Here is an 18,139-nt window from a genome sequence, read left to right on the forward strand (position 1 = left end):
GCACAATTACAGAGAAGCAGTTGTTGGCAATGAACATTTTAGATCTCAGACTTGTTCCAACAATGATCATTAAATATGTGTTAAAAAAACGTGCAAGTAAAAAAAAAAGATATAAAATAGTTACAGTTAAAATACAGGAATGAGATTTAACAACCTGTATAAAATATATACCTCCATCCTTACCTTTATACCTTCATTAGCAAGTTAGCACTGTGCCACTGCAGCCATTGTGAGCATGTTAGCAAGCTGACATTAGCCTTTAGCATCACTGTGCCCAAGTGTAGCCTCATAGATATATTTAGGCTTTAGCCGAGTTTTTTTTTTAGGAGTTTGTTTTTAACTTTACTGAACAAACGGAAAAAACAGAACTAAGTAACATAAAGTAAAGTAAAGGAACAAATGTACTCATTTGACCCGAACAAATGATCTTTTTCTAATGAAAACCCTTAGATGCCATTTTAGATTGTCACCCAAATAGGCAGCGTTACAAAAAACATTTCCAAAAGTCAACCAGTCATGACCCATAATGACCTCGCAAAAAAAAACCTAATTCATGACTTCAACGCATGCAGACCAGATTATTTTAATGCATTATTCGTTTATGGACCCTCTGAAAAACTCTTGACAGACTTCAGTTGAATCAAAATGTTGCTGCAAGACTGCTAGCTAAAACAAAACAGGGAAAATGTCCGTCTCCACTGGCTTCTACTCAAATACAAAACTCCAAAGCTCAGTACATTATTTTACATTCTTTTTAATGCTTCATCATGCACTCTCAAATCATCTCCGCCATAGACTGCATATATCTACTTTCAGAGGAGAATTGCCTGGTGGGTTTCATAAAATATGATTTTGTCTTGAATACAACTTGTATTCAACATGTGTTTCCAGTTTAATTAACTTTTTTTATTTGAATTATAACCTCATATGTACTCTTTATTATTATATTTGGTGTTTTTTCATTCATTCATTTATTTCTTATGAATTATGTGTGTGTTTGTGTGTGTGTGTGTGTGTGTGTGTGTGTGTGTGTGTGTGTGTGGGGAAGACTGAGCTGAATTGAATGCATGGATTACGGTTTTTTTAAATAAAATGTATTATTACAGTTATTACTGTGACATAATTATTGCTCAGCTTTCATGCTTCAGCCTCTTCTGCCGATTTCATTTCCCCCTCCCCTTCATTTTTTTCTCTGTCCCCTTGACAACCACTTTCTGCTCTGTAGGACAAAGTGAAAATGATTGAAAAGTCAACAGTGGCTTTCTCCAAGCGTGGATTCAGGCACACTGAACACCTCGAGGTCGGTCAAAAGCTTTGTACCGCGGCAGACTCCCACCCACTGTCAATTCAAGAAGCACTTGAACAATATCAGGAAATTATGGGAAATGATACAGAGAGACTGCAAGACAACACTCCTCCTCCACAGGAACCCAAAGACCCTGAAGATATTAGAGTCTGTTTGCTGCACACCTCATCTCACACATGTACAATCTATAGGTATTGATTTAGTCAGTCAGTCAGTCAGTCAGTCAGTCAATAAAATACATTCAGTCTTCCTGTTCACATGGTGAGAAAACGCTACAGTTGCTCAGCTACAAAAAAAAAAAAAAAAAAAAAAAAAGCAAAACATGTAAACAAATGAATTAATAATGTACATTTGCTGAATTGTGGGCTGTTTGTCGTCTGGGATAATATGTGATGTAGAGTGCAGGCTGGCAATCTGAAATATGATTTGAATTGAAACAATTACAAAAGTATAGATGTTTTGTTTATTTGGAGCTTTCAACAGCATCTCTTCCCCTCGGGCATGGACCATGAGATGCGGTAGCTCAGAAAATAAACTAGTGAGTTTGCCGCACTACTATTTCCACTGAACTGAACGTTCAGTATTGACATTTCATGTGTTATTAGCTGTCTTGCTCCACTGAGTAAGAAAAATATGACCTCGTTATACTGCACAGCAGTAGCCTTTTCTAAATGTGTTCCCTTCCGCTATGTTTACACTTCAATATTAAATATGAAACTAAAATTATATCTTCATAAATATGTCTTTGTCTAAGTAAACACAAAACCTATTCTGGTTGAGGTCAGGCTTAGCAATATTCAGAAAGTTTAGGATACTGGAAGGATTTCATCATGGTTTTGCTTTCACAGTTGAAAACCTGTGTGTTGTGTGATATTTATCACTACATATATATATATATATATATATATATATATATATATATATATATATATATATATATATATATATATATCACAAAATCTTAAAGGAATAGTTGGACGTTTTGGAAATTTTGCCAAAAGAGATGATTGATCAGTTATATTTGTCTGTTAAAAATGGTCAAAAGCAGATTAGCTTAGCATAAAGACTGGAAAGAGGTGTAGCCGTGGCATTATTTTGCCAAGTGTTGATCTACTGCTCATTCAATAAAAAACAGGCATGTACTACTTTACCTGGTCCTAAACCTGCATGGTTTTGTGTAACCAGTGTATTTCTTCATTTGTTTTGGCCTGAACATAGTTACATTTATTTGCCCCAGTTTAAAAATATGACATTACTTGTCATTTAGCTGACGCGTTTATCAAAAGTGACTGACAATTTCTATATATCAGAAGTTGCACACCTCTGAAGCAGTTAGGGGTTAACTGTCTTGCTCAGGGACACAGTAACTTATGTATCGCAGTGGGAATTGAACCCAGATCTCCCACACCAAAGGCCTATGTCATGTCCACTGCACCCCTAAATATGCCTTTGCTGCTAAAAAATAAACTGTAGGCTATTTCAAGTAATCGAAATCCAAGCAAAAACGTATCTGTGTGCTAAAAGGAAGACAGCCCTGATATGATGTAGCAAGGCAGAGAGAGTGTGACCTCCTTGCGTAACAGAAAATATCAATAAAAGTGTAGGCAGGAAAAAGTCTGAGGACGAGTCTCTGTCTGAACAGAACTGTGAAGGTCTTATCCTCAGCTGCTGCGTATTTATTCCCTGCTTGAGATAATAGCAACCATGCTGTCATTCTGCTTGCCTTCTTTAATTCTCACTTCCCACATTTTGGAAGAAATCCAAAAGCAGAAATCTTGCTTTATTATCCAGCAAAGGCAGATGTGAAAGCAGTTTCTGGCAAATTCACTAGAGAAGTTGATTAGACACCTGCACAGCATTAGCAATAAATATCAATTTATTTGTGACAATTACCATAATTTTCCTGTGAACTCAAACATGGTACTGACACAAAAGTGTAATTTCACTTGTCCGTGATTTTCGCAGACTCAAACCCTTAATATGTAATGAAACTGATGCTGGACCTACATGTCATTAGGGAGGGCCACTGTTGGCATGGGTAGGCAATTTCTTAATGGACTGTAGAAAAAGCAGATTAGTTCATTGACATGTCATACTCGCTCCCTTAAATTCAATGATCCTCTCTCTGGAATTAAATTATCAGCTGCTTGTCAAGGAAGATGTATTGCTGTTGGAGAATGGAAAGTCGTATTAGAAGTGTGTGTGTTTGTGTATAAGAGCTGGACAGTTGGAACAAATTTAAACAAATAGGAGCAAAATGTACTGTTTTTTTAGCCTTGATATAGATGAACATGATAGATAACTTGATTCAGCTGTGCAGTTAAATATCTCAATATGTCTGGGTTTAGGCAATATTTGCTTAAGACGTGGGCCATCAAGATTTCCTGCATAATTAATCCTATGTATTGCAGGCTATTTTTATGGAGGTGACATTTGCATTTTGTCATTTTCTGCCATGGAGCGCCATAAAGATTGACATTTGAGCAGCTGTGATGCTTTGGGGAGTGATGGAGTGGAGCCATTTTGTCTCTGACTGCCCGGACAGATCACACAGCCTTAGCCCTTTAACTAATCTTGTATATCCCGTGTAATTGGTATCTATTTTAGCTAAAGTCACATTTTTCACATTACATATTTATTTCTTAGTACATTGAAATACATGCTGGTTAATTTTTTACCATTGTCTCAAGGGAGCAATGGTGGTGTTGTGAATTTCTCACGCTACAGAGTGTGGACTTACAGCTACGTTAGTTATGTACGTTATTATGTAAGAAATTGCAGCAATGCCTTGTGTTATTTTTCATTACGGCGGTTGCCTGTACAGAAGTCAGACACAATGTAAGTTGGTACTCTTTTTATTTAGCTATTGTGGCAGCAGATTGAGCTATCCCTAAATTGTTTCAGTCTGAAATGAGTACTAAAGGTTGTGTGATGTGAAGCTGTTTGAATTATCTGTGTTTGGCTAGCTTGCTAATTTTCCAATGCATATCACACATATTACCAGCTAGTTTGTGATAAGTTTTGAGGTCTTTAATCATTACTGTGCTGGAGAGGATCTTCATTTTATATGCACAGTGTGATAATTGTACATTTTCGTTCAGTATTTTATTTTTTATTTATTTAATAACCAACTGTTCTATCAGATAATAATAATAGGTATAACAGCTGTGATATTAATGTACCCTTTTGGGTTTATTTCAGTAGCTGCAATGCAACAATGTACAGCTTGTGACTGCTTGTGATGCACTACCAAGTATAAAGTTGAACTCCATCTGGTAACTCGCGCTCTCTGATAGGAGGCCTGAAGCGGCTAATACCCAATCCAGCATTTACAGGGTTAAAATCCCAACAGGTGGCAAATGGATTTAATGATCAAAAGGCTTCCCAAACTCTGGAGGCTGCGGCATAATCCCAATACAAGTACCCCATCAATATTCAGAACGTGTCAAATTGCCCCCCCCCCGCAATTAATGTATTGATGTGGACCATTTTAGTGCTCTTATAATGTGCATAACATTTGTAACCAATAAACATTACTTTCCAGCGCAAATGTAAAATCTCAAAAGCATTTAATGAGAACGCGAATCATTACTTTTTTTTCAGGTCATAGATCAGACACCAATTTTGCCGTGGCTGCGAAGCATAGCTTTCAAAAATCAGTGACGTCCTGTGTTATTTATCCAATATTAAAAAGATGCAGCGAAGTGAGGCTGGAGTGAGCGGGGTCTACACTCTACTAATAGAAGTTAACAGCTGACATTAGATTCCAGCTATAAAACTCTCTCATGAAACTTGCACAAAACAATACTATCCGCCTAGCCATGAAACCCAATATTCACGTTTTGGCCATCTGTGACATTAGGCTTCTCTTTAGAAAAAAAGAGGGCGACCTGAAAAAGAAAATTAGTACCTGGTTTTCTGACTGTTTTTTATGCTTTTCTTATGGCATGTTCACTGTGTTGTAATCAGGCAAAAGAAAATGGGAAAGTAGACCAGCAGATCATTAGCAAAACCTCCGTCTAAGTTAAAGCAGTTTTTCGAAACTAAAGGGACCATAAAAAGTATTGGCTCAATTGGCATTACTTGGATACACAAACTTGTTTCCTGAACTTCAAATGCAATTAAACACTTGGAAAAAAAAGCTGTGAGTATTATTTAACGTTGCTGTATTTGATGGTTGAGATGACTGCAGAGACAGATACATTTGTGACATGGAGAATATTTTCATGAGGTATGCTGCGCTGAAGCGAGCTGTCTCGTCACTGTTCCCGTGTTCAGAACCAGAACCAGACGGTACGGACAACATCTGGGTCCCAACAGGTGACGATACATCAGCGCGGACAGCAGTGTGTCCGAGCTGCTGACGGATTCATTTTAGGCTTACCTACCTACCTTACCAAGTACTATGCTGTACTTCCATACAATTGTAAGGTACTTTTAATTAATTTAATTGATTTTCATTTTCTCCTACTTGCCTATTGTAAGTTATACTTCTCTTTTTTATAGCTGTAGTTACTTTAATATTAATTATACAAAATAATATGAATGTTCTATGATGTAATAAAGTGGATAAAGAGGAGACTTTATTGATTCGGTGCCAGTGGTGAAATTCACAAGCTACCTCCCAAGTCAAACTTCCACTGTTATTTTGGTGAAACTAACTTAAAAGTAATGCAAAAGTAGTGTCATGCATTACAATTCAGAGATAATAATATTGTAATATAATTAATTACTCTCAGATGACAGTAAAATCTAATGTATCACATTGTGGAAGTAACTCGCCAACACTGTACTGTATGTACTGGGTAGCTAACGCTAGCCATTGTTGTGGCGACAGATCAAAGAAGTAAATTAGACATATGTCATTTAATGCTATCATTATAACAGCTTAACCTTTTGTTACTCAAATCATCTAGGATTCGGTTTCAAAATATCCTAAAATGGTCAGTTTAGGTCAGAAGGCTTACATTGAAAACGGTCAGATATAAAAGCATAAACTGCATGATTCTGTTATTGTTCTAAAGAAAATACAACATTCACAGATTCTTCTTTAAGTATACACTTCACTCTGTGAAAACAATTCAACATTTTTGTTTTTGTTTTAGGCCACACCACAGATCACATGGAAACTTGACATTACTGCTGACTGCGTTCGGTTTCTACTCATTTAGGTGTAAAAATCAATTTGCAAAAACTTTGCCAAGATGGATAATCCATGCATCTGCTTCTTCTTATTTCTTTTAATGTCAAAACATATCCCATCTTAGTTAAAGTGGTGCAGTACAGACTTTTATAATTAATATTCACTCAGCTTGGCGAAAACATAACTCTGAGACATGTGAAAACTCCCCACCAGACAACTTTTTATCTAACAACTGTATAAATTACATAGATTGTTATTTACACTCTTATTTGCCTCATTGTGACAGTCTCTGGCTGAAGATTACAGATTTTTAACACAACCAACATCAATTTAGAAAATTGTTTGTCACGTATTTTTATCTCAACTCACTTACAGCCTGGTGGCAGAAAGTTTGATATGAGCACATAAAATAGAAAAAAATGTTGTTGGCAGGAAATGACTTGCCAGAACTGTCTGCTCTGCACCAGTGATTTATGTGCCAGGATATCACCAAGCCAAACAATGAATCTTCATTTGATGGAAGGCTTCATGAGTCATCAGCATTTTACATGGATACCCGAGCATTAGGAGAGTGCAGCTCCATGCAGCCTGGCAGGAATCATACGAACCAATACAGTATATTTGAATTGCTTTTGTCGAGTCATCAGATTGTTTTTATTTACTTGTATCATAGTATTAATAATGTACCACTATATGTAAGGATTATTCAAGATTACAAGATATTGTTTTACAAGCACAATTTCAAGTATATATCCAGGTATCTCGGTCCAAAATCAGAACAAAACTGCATTAGATCCAAGCTGCTCATTTTGATTAGATTGCCCAAGTCACCACAGCTTTCACTGTTTGTTTTTCTCTGAATCGGGGTACACAATGGTATACGCGCACACCACTGATAACAGCCAAAGTTGGCAAGCATCGGCAGAATGACCATCCAATATTGCATCGTGACTGCATGAAACTTTGACTAACAGTGCTAACTGTTCCAATGAACATCCTATCTGCGTTTTTGTAGTTAGGGTTATTTTGTATCAGAATATACTGTATGTGCAGGTGCTGATTGTTCTGAAAAGTCAATGTAATACAGTATGGCATCTCGTTGATGAAGATTATATAATAATATCAATGGTAACGGAGTCACGTGGTCACGTTTTTCTCAGATTCAGTCTCAGATTCAACAGGTGGGGATCAACAACGACAACAAGAAACTGCTATCCATGCCCAGGTGGCATCCCTGACTGCAAGCCATGGCTCCATCAGATCGGATGTGGACAATCTAAAAACTACCGTGGAAAGCAACTCAAGTATCTTTGGTGGTTATCGCCACGCTTTTCAAGAGCTGGAGGTGAAGCTAGCAGGAAACCGAAGATGCAACATCTGCATCGTTGGGCTGAACAGGGGTTGGAAAACGGGCAGATGCTCAGATCCAGATTATGAGATCCCACCAAAATTACAGTGATGGCCCGAAGAAGAACACCACTACTAATCACACGCTGATTTTCAACGTGCTTTGCTAACTATCTGAATCAGCACACGTAGCCTAGCATAATTTACTCGTCCCTCTTTTGCGTCTTTTATTGGGGAAGTAACCTCTTTAAATGTGCATATAACAATTATTCACTTGAATGATACATGAATTCATTTTAATTTATTAATAAACCCCTGGATTGTATTATTTCAGAAGTGTTATAGTAACATTTCTGCTTGTGTTCAAAACTTTGAGCACATTCAAAATATGTCTCATCCGTGTTCTATGAGATTTGGAGGAGTTGTGATAGTTTGAGAAAAATAAAGTGATAATACAATAGGCTTTTGCAAGAAAAAAGGCGCAATATTTCAGAAAATAATCCACCTGCACCATATTCTGCTGTGCATTACGTGATTCCTCTGCTGATACGGTAGATCTCTGAACTCTTGACAGACACAGAGCCCCATTTGAGATGCTGGTCTCTGGATAGACAGAGACAGTTTAGGGAAGTGGCTGCTCTAAATCGGAGGTGGAAACCCAAAACTATGGGAAAAATCGGGAGCATGGCGACAGCACAGTGCGTCCATTATAAACAACCTGAAGCTGCACAGACCTTGGAATGCGCATTGCAGCAGCTCCGGGGTCTGTGCTGCTGCTCGTCTCTATTTTTGCAGCGAGAGTGGACACTAAGCGATGCACAGGTCTTCTTCAGAGCTACGTGTGTTTGAGTCTGACCCATACACTGGAATTGGAGGATAACTTCAAACAAAATCATTAGTTTGAAGTTATCCCCCAATTATAATATCTATGGAAATGCCCCCCCCCACCTGAAAGATCTACTCACCCCTCTCACTACAACACGATCCCTCCGCTCAAAAAACTCCAACTGCCTCCTTCTCCCCAGAACTTAGCTTAGCACCATGGGTGATTTTTAGCAGAACCTATGAGTTTTAACTTTGCACAACAATGTTGATGCACTATTTATATGTTTTTTAAACTGATGTTTTTATCTTGCTTTTATGATCTTACCTGTAGCACTTTGAGGTTTGTCTTAAATGTAAAGTGCATTACAAATAAAATGCATTATTATTATTATTAATTAGGAAATGATTGACAACAATCATCAATGCAGTGTACTTGACAAGTTGACAAACATGGAGCTGAGGAGCACCCTAGGTTGATCATGTTTAATAAACATGTTTCATTTCGCTTGTCATTCTAATTATTTTATTAATGGGAAGGACACAGTGCCCCCAACATATTTGAGGCCTCGGGCCTCAAATATGCCTATACGCAATTGCCAGCCCTGCGTGCAAAGCTAGATCACTTCAACTACAAAACCTTGAAGCTAACGTCATCAGATTAGACTAATTTTACTGACCAAAAAGCGAGACAGCGCTATTACTTTCAGGGTGCTAGACCTAGTGATCCATGAGATGAAAGTCCAATGACCATTTTGCAGATATCTTCAAATCTTCAAATGGTAATATTAGAATGGACCCTGTTAAAATAAATAAATCCTTTCAGGCATTTTATTCCAATTTGTATGAATCAGAGGTTACTTTGGATCAAACCCACTGTGACAGCTGGTTGAATCAGCTTGACTTGCCTCAATTATCAACAGAGGAATCAGTTAAATTAGACAAATTTATCTCTTTAGATGAACTAAGATTGGCAGTGCAGAATATACAAAAGGGAAAACCACCGGGCTTTGATGGGATCCCCCTGGAATTGTATGTAACTTTTTAGGAACAGTTGGGCCCATTCCTTCTTGACATGATTAATTTCTGCTTTGAGAATGGTGAATTTTCAAGGGATGTGAACACAGCCTTGATCTCCTTACTCCTGAAAAAGGAGGATAAGGACCCTACAGAGTGCTCTAGCTATTGACCTCACAGCATGCTTAACTCTTTTTAAACATCTGTGCAAAACTCCTAGTCCGTTGTTTAGAGTCCCAAATGTCAAAATTAGTGAACTCTGACCAAACAGGATTCATAAAAACTAGACAGGCAGCAGATAATGTTAGACGCCTTCTTCACATTGTTGATGCACCAGAAAACAGTAAGACCCCAATGTCAATTCTTTCTCTCTTGACGCAAAAAAAGCTTTTGACAGACTTGAGTGGTCATTGTCATTCTTAGAGGTGATGGGCTTTGGTAACACTTTCATAGGTATGATTAAAGTTCTGTATTCTTAACCAGACGCTCCTCTACTTCTTTGTTTCCAATTTCTAGATCTTCACGCCAAGGTATCTCCTTGAGTCCTGCACCATTTGTCCTCTCTCTGGTTCAAACTATTTACCAGTCAATTATGGTGTCAGCAATATGCATCACCTCTCACTGTTTGCGGACATTGTTTTTATTTGTATTTCTTTTGGAGAAAAACTCAGTCTCTTCCTCTCCTTCTATCATTATGCAAGGAGTATGGAAGCTCATCAGGTGTTCAAATTAACTGTTCAAAGTCAGCGCTGCTTCATTTAAATGATCCTGCTTGCAATTAAACCATCCTTGCTAACATCCCCATTGTTAACCAGTTTAAATATTTAAGCAATGAGGTGGTCCCATGCTTAAACCAGATTGTTAAGCATAACTATTCTGTAGCTCTGAACAACGTTTTGAAAGATATGGAAAGATGAATGGGTCTCCCCCATGTCTATCTCTGTGGTTAAAATGAATGTTTTACCCAGGATTAATTCTGTGAGCTGTATGCTACCTCTTTACCCTCTTTATGGTTATTAGCATATTTTACAATCAGCAGTATCTAAAGTTGTGTGGAAAAGAAAACTCAAGATGTCTACACTACAGAGTCAGAAAGAGGATGGTGGCCTCTCAGTTCCCAACTTAGACTACTATTCTTGGTCCTTTGTGTTAAGACCTGTACCTTCAACTCAGATACGTCCCTTTGCTCGCGGACATTAGAAAATGCTATTACAGAGCCTTGGTCACTCCATGACACTCTTTTTGCAAATATCTCTAATAAACAGTGCCAGCTACGCTTCAACTCCACTATGTCTCATGTTATCAAAATTTGTAGATTGGCTGAAACATATTGTCATATGCCTTATAACTGGCACATATAATCTCTATTAATAATAATAATACAGCACTCCTGATTTGTGGGAGGCCTATAACAGCTCCACAGTGGGAACGGAGGGGGGGTTCATGGTCTAAAAGACATTTTCAGCGAGGTTGGCTTGTTACCCTTCTCTGACTTAGAAAAGTCATTCAGTCTGCCATAATCCTCTTTTTTATTTTACATTAAATGAAGATCAGCACTCAAGGCATACGGTGTCCCCTGGCAGAGGTCTTTGCCTATCCATCCTATTCGGAAGTTACGTACTGTGCAGCCTAAAAACTGTGGTTTGGTATCAAGGCTTTATCAGTTCTCGGTGATAACTGGCCGCTCTGGCCTTCCTGTTGAGAGGATCTGGGTGAGCAATTACACAGACCTGAGTATCAACCTTGACAAGCATAATGTATGGTCTAACATTCCAGAAGTATCACTCGATCCAGACCATCAACAGATTGACTACAATTGAATTCATAAGACATATCTCACCCCCGTAAAAATGCATCACATGAAAATAATGAACAGCCCTTTATGCACTTTCTGCCCACTAAAAACTCAAGGTACATTTCTTCACATGATCTGGGATCGCTCTCCTGTTGGTCACTTCAGGAACAATATTGCATCCAAAATATCTGCCCTGATTAATGATATCGTACTTGTTATTCTGAATGATCTGTCAGCCCTCCAGCTCTCTGAAACTCAAAAACATGCTATTTTTGCTGGTTTTACAGTGGCAGAGAATATGATTGCAACCCATTGGAAACCACCTCGTGACTTGTCCCTTCGTACTTGGAACCTTTCCTTTTTGGATGTCTTACGCATGGAGCTCTCCACGGCTCGCATAAATGGAGCCGCAGGAAAGACTTTGGACACTTGGCTCAGCATGGCTGAATCCTGGAAATCCATGCTGTAGATTTGAGCCACAGCCTTCTCGCTTCTATCTGTGTGTGTAATTGGTCCCTTATGTCTTATGCCGGTCTCCCTGTCAATGCCTCTTATTTAGTTGTGTTTGTCTGCTTCTGTTTTTGTGTGTCTTGTTTGTGAGCTGCAGACATCATTCTTGCTGTTGTGTTTGTGTGTGTCTCCCTCCGTCCCGTATTTCCTCTCTTTGTTTTGGAGTGAAACATTTGATTGCAAGGAAGGATTGTGGAGGAGGTGCAAGGTGTTTTCTTTGGTGTGTGTAGTGTACTTTACTGTATGTTGTCATCTGGACAAATGTTTTGCACCTTTGTTTATATGAAAAAAAAAGTGATCACAAAAAGGTAAAGGTATAAAAACACCTTCAAATTTTTAAAACACCAAGGTGTACCCACGGTCCCATACAACATGTAAAATACTGGCATGATCCTTTAATTGAGATGTAAAACAGTGGATAATGTGATAAACACTAAAATCTCCATGTTAATTGCATCTTTTGATTTTACATTCTGCCTTATCACCTCTATCTCACCCTCATCTCTCTTTGTCTCCCAACAATCTTTTTCCCCCAGTGATTTCTGGTCTTTGTCACCTTTTTATTTTAATCAAGAAAATTTGAAAGTGCAGAGCAGACAGTGCCATGGTCTGCTGTGCTTGTTGAAATTACGGAGACATGTTTCAAAGAGAGGGTTGGATCTACTGGTGACAAAAATTCACAAACATTCAGGCTTCGATGCATTTTTTTTGGGTCTATTAAGGCCGGTGCTAGTGGAGAGATTGGCAACTCTTGCCTCTTTTACTGCAAATTTCTCCCTGTGTGATTGAATGTTTATGTAAGGTGGCATGTCAAGAATGGAAGCCTTTGCTCTTTCAAAGATTGTCTTAGGAATCAGGTTGTTGAAAGGCTTTCAGTAACATCACCTTTGGAAATGACAAAAACACACCACCAAACATCAAAACACGGACAGACAGGTGCATTAGGAGCTGTTTCAGTATGAGTCCTATTATTTCTCTTCAAAGCAGCATAGAAATTACATGCTATAAACTACTGCTGATGCTGTACCAGTCAGTTGTCACCAGCATTCTCTTCTGTTCCATGCTGTTGTGTTCTGGACATGTAGCCTTTTAAAGGAGGGACGCTTTGCAGCTGGACAGGCTGGTGAGGGGAGCTGGAACTCTGGTTGGCACAGAGCTGAATTCACTTATGTCAGTGGCAGAATGAAGGACCCTAAATAAACTGTTGTTCATTGTGGACAATGCCCGCCACCTTCTGCACAGCACATCCACTGGGCAGCGGAGCACATTCAGTGGCGGACTGCTGTCTCAGTCCGGCTCAACAGACCGACTGAATAAGTCTTTTGTCCCCCAGGCAATTCAACTGCTCCCAGCGATATGGGAGTGAATATGATTAAATGCCCACCAGCAATCTGTTATTAGGCTGACAGTCGTATGCACAACTTGCATTTGTTTGTATATTTATCTTCTATTTGTGTTTTATATTTTCCACAGTAATCATTATTCTTGCTGTTTTTACTTTTTTTATAAAACCTTTAGCTGGGCTGTGAGTTACTGTAGCCTATGTAGCCTAGGCAGGTAGCCTATGAACAAATACAATTGTGGATTGTCCACAATTGTATTTGTTCATAGTTTTAGTTCATCTTCAATATGTATTTTACATTATCCAAAGTAATTATTATTATTGCATTGTCTTTACTTTTTAAGTACCTTTTAGTAATAGCTCACTGTAGTAGTTCTGGTGGGCTAGATTATCACTTCGCTGCTGTGTTTTTATTCTTCTGTTTCTGTTCTTTAATCCTGTAAGTATCGGTGTCAGGTTTCCCTGAGATCAATAAAATATATATCTATCTATCTATGTTTTTACAACAAGAAAAAAAGAAGATCTGTATTGTAATTGTCAAAAAAGGACTGTGTCAATACAAAGGCTCTTGAAAACTATGAAATCGAAGCAAATGTTTTTTCTTATGAGGAAAATGGGTTTTTGCATTTAGTGAGACAGGAGAAGGCCACTTTTTTGTTGTGTAGATGGGGTTATGGGTCTGGGTTATTGTTTACAGGTTGCATCATGTATGCCATTCATCACAGGAATTCAGCATCAGCTTTAAAATGGAATCAAACAAGGGTGGATCTATTGCAGAATAGCAGACACATCTGTTTACATTGGGACTGGACTAAGTGTAAAAAGAGGTCGACAAATTGATGAATAGCTTTGGCAGACATAGATGTTGTGAATATCTCTTCTGCAGTGGTGCATTGACACTGCACAACTTTTAGTTGTGTAAGTAGAAAGAAAAAAGTCTAAATGCAGCTCAGTATACCTAATACTGTGTCTCTGTAAAGGGAAATTAAGTGATGAAGAAAATTTGAAATTGCTTTCAAACATCCCTTAGAATGAGTCCTTATTGGCATTTGCATTACACCTTTATATTCTGATGTCAACATTCAGTGTCAGTGCAGGAAGTAGTGTGCCCTTTATTAGCGAGGCTAAAAGCCACTGTCATGATGCGGTATGTTCTTATAATCCTTTCTTCAGACCAAAACACATGCTGCGGTAAGCGTATTTGACTCATTTCCGTTTCAGGTGCTTGTGTGTTGGTAGCGTGTTAGCGCATACGGAGAAGGTTGGGGTGGATGGGTGGGCGTTAACATACACTCATATTATGGGAACTCAATTTAACCGTAATTTCCGCCGAAAACAACCGGCAGCTCACGGTGCTTTGTACCCGACTCAAAGTCACCTATCACCGGTGATATAACGGAGGTCTGTAGCCCGGGTCACAAAGCTCTGTCGCGGCTTCAAAAACTAGCAACTGCTGCTCGGCGTCATGGAGCTCATAGCCACCCGGAGTCACATGACCAGCCGGCACTCTCCTAATTTTGTGAAGATCACACGTTTGGTGGCCTTGGTGGTAAAAATTGAAATCGGGAATAGAAAAAAAATGGCAGAAAAAATGACTTCAGTCAGTGTCTGAATGTCCAATTCTCTATGGCCTGCAATCTGGGGGCAATAGATTATCAACTGCCCTAGTACCGTTAGGAAATCCTGAAAATTAAAAAATTACACAACATATCGTTATGAAAACATTATTTATTTTATTACAAGTTGATAATTCTGATTTGTTTATCAGTACCATAGCAACGCTAACTTCCACTCGAATTGTTGGATAGGGCCCGTCCGCTGCCTGTCGCAAGAGTTCAAGTTTTTGAATTCATCTGGATGACCAACGGACCAACTTTCTTTTCACACCGCACTACCGCACTCAGACCCATTTGCATGTCGTCTGCAAATCTCCAAAGGAAATGAACGACTTGCAGTTGTTTCGCAGCCGTGTCGGAGCTGATTTCAAGTGCCAGTGTGAATTTGGCGTAATGCAAACGTGCATAGATGTAGAAATATAACAAGATTTGAATAGAAATACTACAATTTTGCTGAATATTGTATTTTTTACTCTTACATTTCTTTTATTTTTTCTCCAATTACACCACGTTATACCCCTCAGATTTATGTGGTGACCTTTTGGAAGGGCCCAACTACCAGACTGTATATGAAGTGTTACAAAGTGTAAAACTAGCTAATACCATATCAATCACAGGAGACATTTTACTGCTGAACCAGTACTTCTAATTTAAGTACATTCAGCTGATACACTTTTACTTAAATAAAATTCTGATTCGAGGCATTTACTTAGGTAAAAGATCTTAATGCTTCTTCTTCTGCCACTGTAATTATCCGAACATGAGTGTAAACAAGACATGTTTCCGAATATTCAACAAGAAGGCTTTGCAAATGTTTCATGGAAGTAAATGTATTAAACATGTTTGTTAGACCTCAAGGATACACACAGTGAGTCACACTGGATGTGAACAGGACTGTTTGTTTCCAATTAAAAACCACTTTGTGCATTTTTATTTTGGGTTTATTTTGACAGATGGCAGTTATACTTCTGTAGCTGCACTGAATAGGCAAACACAAACAAATATAAAAGACAACAACACAAAAGTTTACAGGTCTATGGAGACTGTCGTACGTGACGGCCAACAGATAGATTAGCATTTTTTCTTGTCTTCTTCCATCCTTTGTTTCTTTTTTCAAATGTTCATCTTTTTTTCTTTGGAATTTCTTCCTCTCTTTTAAAGTTCTCCTCTTAAGCAGCTCCTATCTCTGCTGCTCCCAATTTCACACATGACTAAATATTAAGTTGGCGCTCTCAGTAATTGGGTGTTTTTCTAAAAAAATGACCTTTTCAAGTTATTACAGTATTATTACTATGATAAGTTGCCTTTTTAAACTTTGTTCAGCAAACTCAGTTTTAGCTTATGTTTACAACCCTGGTTTGGCCCTTGAAATATGTTTGTGTGAAGTCACATTGGGTAAAATCAAACACATTGTTGGTGCAAGCACCGTCTCACAGACAAACCCTGAAGTTATCAGCTATTCATGGTGCACTAACAAACCAAACCTCACTGTTTACAGTACCTGCGTCAGTAAAATATAGTCTACAGAGAGTCCACCAGGGGAACAATCCAGTCCATCTACTGGAGGGAAATCATCTGCACGACAGAATCATTGTTTTTCTTTTTTTCTCTCTGGAGTTTAATTATTTAGCCACATTTCTTTTGACATGCTGTGCCTCTGCTTGTTACAGCAAATCCATGAATGATTAATAGCAATACATTAATTATGGTGTTCTATTTTTAGTTAGTCCCCCTACTTAGATCACTGAAACACACAACAGTCGTGTGAGAAGCTGCCTTCACACATTGAAAACACTGTTCAAATAGTAAAGAGCCTCTATATCTTTCCACCTGTCTCAGTACTGGAGGAACATAACTCAAGTAGCTTAGACGTCCTTTTTCTTTCATGGAAGCTTTGTGGCAACAAAAGAGGAAGAGTGTCAGGGTGGCTGATTAATTCAGTGTCCACATGCCAGTTTTACAAAGCTCCATTAACATCCCCTGTGGATGGGTGCTATTGCATTTCATGGGCTGAAAACACAGAAGAGCTTCCATCCAAACACAAACCCCCAGCCATGAATCCTCCAAGATCCACAAGGTCCACACTCAAAAGGAAATCAATTTCCAATTAAATGGAAATTTGAAAAACCGAATTGAACCCTAACGTGAAACAAAATCCATGTTACGCCATTATCGCTACGAGTAACCAAAAAAACATTTTTCTGTTTAAACAACATTAAGGGACAGCACTATTGCTGTGCTTTCTCACTGAAGAGTAACTGTCAAAATGCAGGGGTCATTTAGGTAAAAGTTAAATTTTGCATCGGCCACAAATGAAGCTCCGGTAGCTGTTCAATTTGCAAGTGACACTGCAATCTCAACTTCTAACTGACTCACATACAGCATCTGCCAGTGAAAAGTGTAGTTATCGATGTGATTGATATTATCTTTCTACAGTCAGAGCAGTCAACTATGTGTCATTTTCTCCAGCTTAACCAAGTCCTGAAAACTCATTCGCCCAATATTAAAAAGGTACCTTGTTGAGTTTTTGACCACTAGCAGCACTGTTCAGCAGAGTTTTCACAAGTTGGTCCCCACGTCTTTTGCATTGTGCAGACGTGTGAGGATGCACTTGACACTATATACATTACTGTTGCCAGTTAAAGGCTATTCGGCGAATCAACAAATGGTGGCGGCGACGTGCAAAGATGTGTAGCAATGCTGTTGCAATAGTCAGAAAAAAGACTGCAAGCTAGAAAACACGGATGTAAACAATCATTTAAAATAATGAAAAAAAACTTTTAAAGTTGAATATAAATACCTGTAATAATTTGACTTGTAGCAAACCTTCTTCTCATTAATGGGGTTTGTTGAAGGCTTTCGTTCTAAAACTGTATAAAGTTTCTAATACAAAAACACTTTCCCTGTACTGTTTCCTTGCTGAGTCATTGTGGAGGGATACTTCCTGGCATTCAAATGCATCTTTAAAGCAAATCTACATGCAACGGCCTCGACAAATAGACCCACTCTTATTTGGATGATTGGGCCTAGGGTCTCACGTCAGCTTTGGATAAACTTTAGAATGCATTTCAAAAAGGAATGAGAAATGAATGTGGATTTCTCACTGTACTCTCACTGGAAGGGATTCCTTCAAGGTCAGCTACCGTATGGAGAAGAGGATTGATTACAGGGACCAATAAATCATCAATGAATAAATGCAATGCAAATATTGTTTAGATAGACCTTGTAATCCTTGCTGGAA

The sequence above is a fragment of the Etheostoma spectabile genome, chromosome 5 (assembly GCF_008692095.1).
Source record: "Etheostoma spectabile isolate EspeVRDwgs_2016 chromosome 5, UIUC_Espe_1.0, whole genome shotgun sequence".
In the NCBI taxonomy this organism is placed as follows: domain Eukaryota; kingdom Metazoa; phylum Chordata; class Actinopteri; order Perciformes; family Percidae; genus Etheostoma; species Etheostoma spectabile.